The 12,268-nt window shown below is 39.8% G+C and overlaps 1 pseudogene; it reads right to left on the bottom strand.

Moving 5' to 3' along the window:
- Positions 1-2,309: 2,309 nt before the first annotated feature.
- LOC102842893 overlaps positions 2,310-12,268 on the bottom strand; it is a 34,558-nt pseudogene continuing 24,599 nt past the window's right edge.

The raw sequence follows: 12,268 nt of genomic DNA, 5'->3' as shown, positions 1-12,268 counted from the left end.
TTAGGATTGGATTTAACTGCACAGAACAGATAAGTAAGAATGATTTAAAGAAGACAGAAGTTTCTCTGTGTGTCTTCTCTCCTTCTCTCTCTCTCCTATAACGGAAGTCTTCAGATTCGCAGGCTAAAGAAATTCCAAGGTTTCAAGGTCCGAGTCTCTACTATTCTCAGCACATGGTGTCCACCTCATGGTCCAAGATGGCTACTTGAGATCCACCAAGCCAGAAGGATGAAAAGAAGGAGAAGATAAAGTTACTAAGGGCACACATCAACTGTCTTTTTAGAAAAATGTCTAGAAAATATCTTCCATTCATATTACATTGAATATACTTGAATTATATGTGGTGGTTTAGTGGTAGGATTCTCATCTTCTATGAGGTTCAAGTCCCAGACAGTGCACCTCCTGCATAAACCGCCACTCATCTGTCCGTGATGGTGCCTGCTGCTGTGATGCTGAACTGAATTTAGTGGAACTTTCAGACTAAGACAGACTAGAAAGAAAGACCTGCCAGTCTGCTTCCAAAAGTCAGCCAATAAAAACCATCCAGCCCCATCGTACATGGAATTGCCATGTGTTGGGTACTGACTCAACAGTAGCTAACAACAGCTGTAATAAAAATGGAGAAATGTGGTCTTTACTGCAAGTGGTCAAGAACCCAGGCAAAAACTGACAGTTCTCTTACAAGAAAGGAGAGAATAGGTGTTGGAGTAACTACTGTGCAATCTTTACCACAACCTGATGAAAGCCAGAGCTGACATGCAGGATGCTAAGTAGAAAGCCAAGAATTCAGGAGACCTGTATTCTGTTCTCACCTCTACCCAGGTTTCCAAGTGACCAAAGTAATTTTATCTGTTAAATAGATATCATAGCTAAAAATTACATATTGTGATATGAGATATATGAATAATTAGCAAATGAGTGAACTGCATTTTTATTTTGTGTTTCCAGTCTTAGGAAATAACTGCTTGTTTGAAGTGTCTGCAGAATTTTTTATCTGGTCCAAAGCATACAACTTATAAAATTCAAACACACCCATAGGAGAAAATAGCATGGTTGAGTTTTGGAATGGAAAGGGACACTCAAGAATGTCTAATTCAACCTCTCGCCCAAAATAGACATCTCTAACAGATGGCCCCCTGTCTTGTGCTTAAGCACTCCTATAGTGTGTTATTTTGCAGTTCCACTGATGGACAGCTCTGATTGTCCCATAGTTCTTCTGGACAGTGGTCTAAAAACTCCCTCCCTTTAACCCCTACCTCCTGAAACAACAAGAGAACAAAGCCATTTTCTCCTCTTTCAATTATTGGGTGACAGCTCTGTGTCATTCCATAGTTTTCCTCTTCACGCTAATCATTCCAAATGTTGCAACTGTTTCTTAAGAAGCCAGGTGTCATATCTTTTATCACTCCGGGTGTCTTTCTCTACAAAAATGTTTTTGACTATGTCCCACAGAAAGAAATGCCATGTACGTATGATCAGTAGACATATATAGACATTGAATGAAGCAGAAGCTTCATGAAATTTAGCCTTACTACCTGCAATGAGCACTGTTGTTGTTGTTAAGTGCCATCGAGTTGGTTCCGACCGATAGCGACCCTGTACAGGGTTTCTGAGGCTGTAAATCTTCACGGGAGCACAGAGACTCATCTTTCTCCCGTGGAACAGCTGGTAGTTTCGAACTGCTGACCTTAAGGTTTGCGGCCCGATTCATAACCACTACACTACCAGAGCACAAATACACTTGTATTTCTGAATTCAACTCTATTCTAGTCTAGTCTTTTGTATTCTGTTTAATTTTTTTAAGGTTGGTTGGTATCCACTAAATGGATTCCACACCCACTCATAGGAGGCAACCCGTAGTTTGTTCCAGATACACTGTGGCCTCTAAGTGATTTTTGGACATGATGCCCTGATACTGCAGGCTAATCTGAGTACGCACAGGGACTTCCTCCTGAGTCCAGAACTTGGTGTCTTTCTTTCAAGGTCATTGAAGTGAGTTAAATTTTAAAGTAGAATCACCACAACATTGTCTGAACATTTAAGTGTGCTACCACATGTTACTTCTTGAAGTTCTCTGAGACTGTTCTTGCTCTTTGCTATTTATTAAGTCCTTTGTGTGCTTTTCTCACCTCGGAACCTTCCAGCATATGGTTCTTTCTTTGTCAGGCTAATTCTTAGTTAGATGCTGTCGAGTAGACCTCAACTCATGGCAACCATCATTCAGTGTGTTGGAATAGAGCTATGCTCCATAGGAAATTTTTTTTTCATCAGAGTTTTTTGCATTTTTAATGATTGAAAGAAAAAAAGATCTAAAACCGCAGCTTCTGGAAGAACCACTTGTTTTTGCCTCTCCTCAAATTTGCCTTTGGCCTCCCAGCGGGCCTTGCGCTTAAGATCAGGGTCTTTGAAGACATCCTTGTGGACAACTGTTTTGTCCAAGGGAGTATCCACAGAGTACCTGGTGAGCATAAGGTGATTACAGTTATAAACTTTCACAAAAGGCTTGATCTTTGACCTCTTGGCAATTTTCTTCTTGCCCATGGCAGCTGTCACTTTGTGGGAATAGCGGTCAATTCCAGCCACCAGAGCATGGAGCATGGCTATAGGGTCCATCTGAGGTGCCATCGTCAATGTTCTTGACAATGACAGCTTTGCATCTGGAGTAGGGTCCGACCAGGACCAGAACCACCTTCCCAGTGTTTCATGAACTTGCCATTTCCATGGTAATCACCCAGGCTGACAGCAGAAAGGAAGAGCCATAGGGTTTTTAAAACATCTTTACTCCAAACTCCAGACTCAAATCAACAGAGAGAATTGTTTTGTTTTTTGGAACTGTAATCTTAATTTTTTATTTGATATTATTTTTAAGTTTTTAGTTAGCCTTGCATTCTTCAAGGTTCAAAACTCAAAAGATTCTGAAAGAATAGGTACATACACACTCAATATATGTACTCAAAAGAGTTTAAAAGATAGAAAATAATTTGTAGACAAGTTTCCTTTACTCCCTTACTTCCACCCTCCCAGTTCCTCTTCCCAGTGACTATTCATGTTGTTTTTCTTTCCAAAGGTAGGTTGTATACATGTGATCAATATGTATGCATGTTGGCCACCTAGTTTAATTTTCTGGGCTTCCATAATGGAACACCACACTGGATGGCTTTGTTGTTCTTAGGTGCTGTCAAATTGGTTCTGACTCATAGCGACCCTATCTATGCACAGCAGAATGAAACACTGCCCAGTGTATACCATCCACACAACTGTTGTTACATTTGAGCCCTTTGCTGCTGCCACTGTGTCAGTCTACCTCCTAGGGAGTCTGCCTCTGTTTCATTGACCTTCCATTTTATCAAGCATGATGTCCTTCTCCAGGGAATGGTCCCTGCTGACAACATATCCAAAGTCTCACCATCCAGGCTTCTAAAGTCCATTCTGGGCTTACTTCTTCCTTCACAGATTTGTTTGTTCTTCTGGCAGTCCAGGATACTTTTAATATTCTTCTCCAACACCATAACTCAAATGTATCAATTCTTCTACAGTCTACCTTACTTATTGTCCTAGAGGGCTTACAACAGCAGAAACGCATTCTTTCACAGATCTGGAGGTCAGAAGACAGAAACCAAAGTGTGGACAGACAGAGTTCCCTCGGATGCTTTAAAGGAGAATCCTCCCTTGCCTCTGCTGCCTCTAAAGCTTCAGCAAAATCACTGCATACCCACACCTTAGTTCCCGTCTTCCAAGTGGCCCCAGCTCTCCCTCCACTTGTGGCTGCATGGCTCCAATCTCTGCCTTCCTTTTCACATAGCCTTCTCTCCTGCCTGTGTCGTCTCCTTTTCTGCTTCTTGTAAGGACTTGTCATTGGGTTTAGGGCCCTCCAATTTAATTCCATCATGAGATCATTAATTTAATTATATCTGCAAAGACCCTTTCTCCAAATAAAGTCGTATTCACAGGTTTGAGGTTTAAGATAGAGGATATTTCTTTGGAGGGTCTACTACACTTTCTACAGCTTCCTTTTTTTTTTTTTTTTTTCAGTAGTCAAATGGCAGTGTGATATATTCACAGACAAGAATGCTCTGATTTTCCTTTTCACAGAATTCTCAAAATTGATCAAACCAAAAGGGAGGAAAGTATTTAAGTAAAAAAGAGAAGACCAGTCTTCAAGAGACAAGAAAACTAGTGAACATCAATAAAAAGAATAATAATAATAAAATTAATATTGTATATACATTTATATCCCCCCCCCCCCGCATCACTGTTTATACACTTCAACTTCTCAGGAAGAAGCAAGGGCTTATAAGGGGGGGAAAGTTTGAATGGAAATATTGTTGACTTTTCTACTAAATGTTTACTAAAATCTTTGAATCATAAAAAAATAAACTTGCAATCCTCCGTTAAATATAAGAAACGAGAAAAGAACATTGAGAAGGGTTATACTTTGTATTTAAAATATTATGCAAGCTTGAGAATTCAGAAAGCTACACATGACTCTATGCAACCTTCAGAAATATTAACAATCTGTACTGACAAACAGGGCCATCTAATTTTCTCTTTTGTGCTACCAGATTGATGTAGAAGATAGGGAAAAAATGTTCAGGCAGAAATGAATAGAAAGAACATTATAAATGAGTAACAGGATAATTAAAGTATGAAGCAGCCTTCTACATCTCGAGATAATGGTAACGGTAAATGTAGTCTTAGCTAATTAATTGGTTAAGAACAATTTGCATCAGTGACTATCTTACATTTAAATATGGAATACTTTCTGCTTTGCCAGGAACTGAGAATGAAATTATTGTGGAGCTTGTAAAACAAATAGCTCTTGGCCACCGTAAGTGTAATTACAAGTCAGAAAACCCAGTATGAATTAGTCCTGTGGAAACAACTTTCCCCTCCATACTGTAGAATTCGTAGGGATTTATCTCCCTTCCCCTAACACAACTCTTCTTCAAAACCCTTTTCTAGCATGAGAAAACAAGTATCATGGCATTTGGGACCCACCATGTTCCTAACCAGGGAGCTCTGGTAGCGTAGTGGTTACAAGTTGGACTGCTAATCTCGAGGTCAGCAGTTCAAAACTAGCAGTCATTCCATGGGAAAAAAGATGAGGCTTTCTGCTTCCATAAAGATTTACAGCCTCAGAAACCCAATACAGTGTCACTATGCGTTGGAACCAACTCCATTGCACACAAACATGTTATTAAACAAAAGCAATATTGCTTTTTGAGGGGTCCCTCACTGTACAAGTCATCAACTTGACTCCCAATAATTTTTGGCACTTCCAAAATATGAAGCTCATCTCCAAGGAGGAGAGTTTATCCATCTGAAGAAAGTGCTAGAGACTCAGAAAGTAATTCCACAGGATGAATTCCAGAAGTATTGTGAGCCAAGGCAGCATGATAAAAATGTGGCAATATTGTCAACTCTCCCAAGTTACCTTGAAAAAGACATGTAGGCTTGTATGATTAAATTCTGGGAGATTTGCTGAGATCATCTTATCTTTACCTTGTAGTTAAACTGCTCAGTCTAATTTACAAATGAAATCCAATCTTGCATACTTAGGGAATTACAAGAAGCAAATCCAAAACTGTCTTGCAACTTGAAATTATTTTTAAGTTAATTTTCTAATTGAATCTTGAAGTTGTTCTTAGTTGTCAAATCGCCTCCGACTTGTGGAGACCCGTGGGCAGCAGACATTGGTTTGTTCTGCACCATCTTTGGGATCATTGGTATGTGTTCAAGCCCATTGGTCCATTCAGTAGGAACTTTGAGTGTCTCCAATCAACCTAACGGACTCGTTTTTCAGCACAATATTAGACAATATTCTCTTTTATAAAACAGACTTCCATGTACTTACTAACTGGATTTAACATTTTGATACTTTTCTCATTTTCTCCCTCTTCATCTTCATGTCTTATTTATTTATTTTTGCTTTTATTGTGTGTGAACTGAGCAGATCATCAGTTTCACATTTAACAAATCATACACTTCATTTCATCTCAATGATTGCAATCCTCTCAATGTGACATCATACCCCACTTCCTGCCTGTGATTCTTGTTTCTATTCCTCCTTCTTTCCCGTCCCTTCTCAACTTTGTCCTCAGGTACATGCTGCTCTTTTGATCTCAAGTGGTTGACCATCTATTGTGTGCATACCTCACTAGTGTTGTTATCCCCCCTATATATTTATCTGCTCCTTGGCTGAAAATTGAGCCAGGAGAGTGAATTCAGTTTCTGACATGAAGGGTGACCAAAAGCCAGAGTCTCGGGTGTCTCTAATCTTTTTTTGACCAGTAAGTCTGGTCCTTTTTATAATTTTGAATTTTGTTCCACATTTTGTTCTACTTTTTTCAGGACCTTCTGATGTGATTCCTTTCAGAGAAGTTGGTACTAGTAGCTGGCATCATCTATTTCTTTTGGTCTCAGGGTCTTGGAGACTGATGTTTATGTGTTCTGTTAGTTCAGTGGACTCATTGATTATGAAAGTCTTTGATTTTTCTTTACTCTTCATTCTTACGCACATGGGGAGACCAACATTTGCACATTATATGACCGTTCATGAGCCTGTAAGATCCCGCAGTCATTACTCACCAAAATAGGATGTAGAACATTGTGTTTGTGGACTATATTACACCAACTGACCATGGTATCCCCCTGACTATGGTCCTGAGTTCCCAGGCCCATAAACTCAACCCCTCAAGATGTTCGGTAATGTCTAAGATATTTTCATAATTTTGCCCCCTGTATGCTCTGTATTGGAGTCCTGGGGTGATGTTGTAGGATAATCACTAGACTGCTAACCAAAAGGTCAGAGATTCAAACCCACCAACTGCTCCTTGGAAACCGTATACAGGGTGGCTGTGACTTAGAATCGACTTTACAACACTTAATAACAGCAAAAACAATACTCCATATTGGACAATACTGTTACAACCAAATAGGTTTTCATTGGCTAATGTCTGAAAGTAGATCACCACGTATTTCCTCCTTGTCGGTCTTAGTCTGGAAAGTCTGCTGAAATCTGTCCACCATGGGTGGTCCTGTTAGTATTTGAAATCCTGTGGCATAGCTTCCAGCATCAGACCAAGCCATCACACTATGACAAACTGGTCAATGACAGGTAGAAAAATTGAATCTTAATAGAGCATAAAAATAACACACAGAAACCAAAAGTAAATGAAATTTACTAAAATTTTGAGATGAACAAAATTATAGGGGATTTGTCCTCTGCTCTGTTAAAATTTATTTTCTGCATTTCTTGCAATGATTAACTAATGTTTTAGTAATCAAAAGCAGAGAAAAGTTTAAACTAAAGAAAATTATTTTCCTATGTAGCTATTTATTTCTTCCTCCCCAACTCAAGTGGAAGAATATTAGACCAAGTATTTTTGAGTTTGGCCACATTCTACTTTCTTGTTCTCAACAGTAGTTTTCTAGGAAGACTAGAAAATAAAATGAGAAATAAACATGAAATTCCAAATCATTTCTTACGAATAAGGTGGACTCCCCTCCATCTTTGCAGCACCAACTCCCCAGCCCAAATACATCTTTATTCACAATCTTCTTTAAAGTCAGAGTGCCTGGTTTTCCCTGAGAGGGAAATGATAGTCTGTCTCTACTGCCCTTTCAATATACTCTTCCCCTCCGTAACCCTCCCCAACTTCTCTAAGTGTTTAGAGGTCTAGGAGCCCTTGGGTGGGGCAAACAGTCCATACTTGGCAGTTTATTGATAAATTGGAAGTCCCAGTGGCCAAGAGCCACCTCAGAGGAAAGGCCTGGTCATCAGCCATTGAAATCCCTGTGGAGTACAGTTCTATTCTGACACACATGAAGTTGCTGTGACTTGAAATCGACAGCAACTAGTTAGAACTCTAAATGGTCCCTTCTCTTTCACCCAGGGAAATAATGTCTGCATTTTTTTAAAACAAGCATGTTAACCAGTCAGGGCAAATTGCCTTTTCATAAGTTGTTCCTAAATTCTGTTCTCATTCTGAGATCTTCCCTCTGGTCAAGGGAACTACTACCAACTTGAAGTAGGTGTAAATGCACCCAGTTCCCTGGTGTCTGGACACCCAAAGAGGAGGAAAATAACTCCATGTACAGGAAAAAGGGCACCTGTGTTTACACCAAGATGTATCCTCAGCCTACTCGGAGCTTTGCTGCTCCTGCTCCCTTCACTAGAGATTAGAGCCAGCACCCTGAAGTGACCTTGAGAAAGTCTCTGTTTCAATTCTTCATGAGGGAGTTAGTTGGTCCCTAACTCCACCAAAACGTCTGTGATTCCAATTTCAATACCAGGTCACATGGGAGGACATCCTCCCTGGTCTCATCATTAAAAGAGTTGTGCTTTTCCAGGGTTGGATTGTTTCTTATCTGAGAATTATGAATCATGTAACACTTCACACTTTGGTTTTTGCTCAGAGACTTATCAGCAAATTGTGACCTCCCTTAGCATCAAAGTTAGGGCTCTATGACCAAGATTTTGGATGCTAATCTCACTTGAGTTCCCCAATTCTTTCACTACATCATTTTTTATTTTATTTTATTTTTTGCTTTTTATAAGTTTCATTATAAATTTAATAAATTATATGCTTTGCTTCATCTCAATGATTGTAATCCCTCTCCTGCAACAACCGTTATCCTAATTTCTCCCTGTGGTTTCCCTTTTATATCTTATATTTCACAAATGAACAAAGCAAAATATTTGATGTACATATGCAAAACAAAAAATATATATATATGCATTTAAATGTCCTGGTGTGGCGCTGTAGGATATGCACTCGATCACAAGGTTGGGCTGAACTGCATGGATGACGATTCAAACCCACCAGCCACTCCTCGAAAACCCTATGAGCTGGGTCTCTATGAGCTGGAAACGATTCAACATCACTTAACAACAATCTTTAGAGAAGCAGATCACCAGGCCTTTCTTTCATGGAGCGGCTTGGTATTTTCCTCTTTGAAAAGGAATCATTGTTAATTAAAAATTCACTGCATACATTTTGTTTTAAATTGTTTGTATTTTTTAACACAGTGGAGTTTTATGCTCCTGACAGCATCTTTCAGCGTTTGCTAGATCATGAGGAATAGAGCCAAGGTAAGAAGAAATCATCAGTACATTTAAAAGTAAGAGTGTCCAGTAAATGTCCAGCAGATACACAAAGCACTCATTCTCAGGAAAAGTCTCAGCAGATACAATTTTTGCCACATATAAGTAACATTCTCTAATCCCTCATTTTTCTAGACTATCCCAGCAAGAGTTCTTATGTCTATTGCTTCATTTTAATCATCTCAAAGAACCTCATAATTTTGAGAATTTATCCTGGGACCCTCTTCATGGCCTTTCTAAAGGACAAGTTGTTTTGTCATTTCTCATAAGTATCAACAAACAGAGACGATTCCTTCAAGTATTTTTGATAATGGAGGTGAGAGGGATCAGAGGCTATGCTGGACAAAGGACTTGCCATTGCATGGAGGGAGGGAAGAGCTTAGCAAAATCCCAGACTACACAGCTGGACAAAAACACCTGGGAGCCTTTTCATATTCTACAAAATGTAACACTACATTCCCAACACCAACAGTCCAGTGTCTTTGTCTAAGAGATATGTAACATTCTGACTTCTTATTAAGCATTTCAGTTTGCTTCCTTTCATCCTTCCAAGTGGAATGCGGTGATTCTGTAGGATAAGCATTGGACTGATAACCACAAGGTTGGCAATTCTTCATCAGCCACTCTGTGGGAGAACTGAGGCTTACTGCTCCCACAAAAATCTACTGCCTCCTGACTTGACAGCACTTAACAACAACAAAATCCTTCCAAGTGGAAATGAACCTAATTCTTTAAAAAGGTTGGCTTTTGCCTTTTGTCAAGGTCATTGCTTGAGGAATGGCACTTGATTTTAAACAAGAACTCGGGAATGTTAAAAGACTGGAGCCATTTCCATCTTTGAGATTCCAGGTATAATTTTCTTCTTTTGTTTTAGTTTTCACTGTGGTGAAATATACATAACAAAACATGTATCATTTCAACCACTTTTACCTGTACAATCAGTGACATTAATTATACTCACCATGTTGTACTAAGGAGCTCTGGTAGCATAGTGATTACGAATCGGGCTGTGAACCTCAAGGTCAGCAGTTCGAAACTTCCACAGGAGAAAGATGACACTTTCTGCTTCCATAAAAATTTACAGCCTCAGAAACCCTGTACAGGGTTGGCATGAGTTGGAACCGACTCCATGGCACATCACCACCACCACCACCATTACCATATTGCACTACCATAGCCACTATCTATTTCCAAATTTTTCCTTCACTCAACAAAACTCAATACTCCTTAAGCAGTACCCCCATTTCTCCCTGCCACCACACTTGATAATCACTAATAAATGTGGGTCTCTATGAATATAATTTTCTTTTAATTAAGAAAATTCAAAATAGAGTAAAATTTTTTAGTATCTTTTTTAAATGTTAAGTTTTACAAGTTAAAACTTTTAAAATGCACAAATAATTTTACAGTTCAATATAATAAGACTAGGTCACTGAAGGGATGTCCTGGTGTGGCGCTGGAGAATAAACACTGGATTACTAACCACAAGGTCAGCAGTTCAAATCCACCAGCCAATCCTTGGAAACACTATACAGAGTGGCCATGAGTCAGAGCCAACTTGAAGGCACTAACAACAGATCATTGCAGGAGCCCAGGTGGCACAACTGTCAAGTGTACAATGACTTGTAGTAGTTCAAACCCATCAGTGGTTCCAAAGGAGAAAAGATTGACAATCTGTTCCTATAAAGATGACAGACAGCCTAGGAAACCCTATGGAGCAGTTATACTCTGTCATAGAATGTCACCATGAATTTGAATTGACTCAAGAGCACACAACAACAAAGATAACTGTTGTTGTTGTTGTTGTCAGGTGCCATCGAGTCGGAACCGACTCATAGCAACCCCATGCACTGCAGAACGAAACAATGTCCGATCCTGGGCCAACCTCACTACCGCCGCCACACTTGACGCCATCAATGATGTCACCTGGCTGATTCATCTCTTTGGGGGTCTTCCTCTTTTTCTCTGACCCTCCACCTTACCCAGCATGACATCCTTCTCCAGCTACTATTCTCTCTGGACAATATGTCCAAAGTATGAGAGATGACGCTTAGCCATCTTGGCCTCCAAGGAGCACTCTGGCTGCACTTCTTCCAAAACAGATCTATTGGTTCTTTTAGCAGTCCATGGCACTTTCAGTATTCTCCTCCAACACCACAACTCAAAGGTATCAATTCTTCTACGATCTTCCTTACTCACTGTCTAGCTTTCGCATCCATATGAGGTTATTGAAAATACCATGGCTTGGGTCAGGCACACCTTAGTCCTCAAGCTGACATCTCTGCCCTTCAATACTTTAAAAAGTTCCTGTGCAGCAGATTTGCTCAATGCAATACGTCATCTGATCTCTTGACTGCTGCTTCCGCGAGTGTTGATAGTTGATCCAAGAAGAATGAAGTCCTTGACAACTTCAGTCTTTTCTCCATTGATAAGAATGTTGTTTATTGGTCCAGTGGTGAGGATTTTTGTTTTCTTGACATTGTGATGTAATCCATATTGAAGGCTGTGCTCTTTGAGCTTCATCAGTAAATGTTACAAGTCCTCTTCACTTTCAGCAAGCAAGGTTGTCTGGACATAAAGTCAGAGCTCTTAAAAATGAACTTGAGGCCCCAACCAAAAGCTCTCCTTTCTGCTACAGTTGAGTTGTGCCATGAATGAACCTGGCTTTCTATGAGGCCGTCTGCATACAACATCCTCATCAGGTAAAAAAAAAAAAACAAACAAACCCTAAGCCCATTGTTATTGAGGTGATTCTGACTTATCTTGATCCTGTATAGGGTTTCTAAGACTGTACATCTTTATGGGAGTAGATTGCCTCATCTCTCTGCTGGTGGGTTTGAACTGCTCACCTCTCGTTTAACAGCCCAGTGCTTATGCTACAGTGCCACTAGGCCTCCTTTCATCAGGTACCATCCACCTACTGACTTCGAGCCAATTCCAGCTCATAGAGACCCTATCTAGGGTTTCCCAGATCGTAAATCTTTTTATAGGAGCAGAAAACCTCCTCTTTGTCCCCCAGATCGGCTAATGGACTCAAACTTTTGACTTTGTAATTAGCAACCCAACATGTAAACCCGCTACATTATCAGATACAGTGATTCTTAAAACTAAGTAACTAAAAAAATGGTCACTTGTTCGTATTTCCTTAAATAGCCTGTCTTA

Source organism: Chrysochloris asiatica, unplaced genomic scaffold, assembly GCF_000296735.1.
Source record: "Chrysochloris asiatica unplaced genomic scaffold, ChrAsi1.0 scaffold00001, whole genome shotgun sequence".
Classification (NCBI taxonomy): Eukaryota; Metazoa; Chordata; class Mammalia; order Afrosoricida; family Chrysochloridae; genus Chrysochloris; species Chrysochloris asiatica.
Note: the sequence above shows the minus strand (reverse complement) of the source record. Positions and strands in the feature narration are given on the sequence as shown.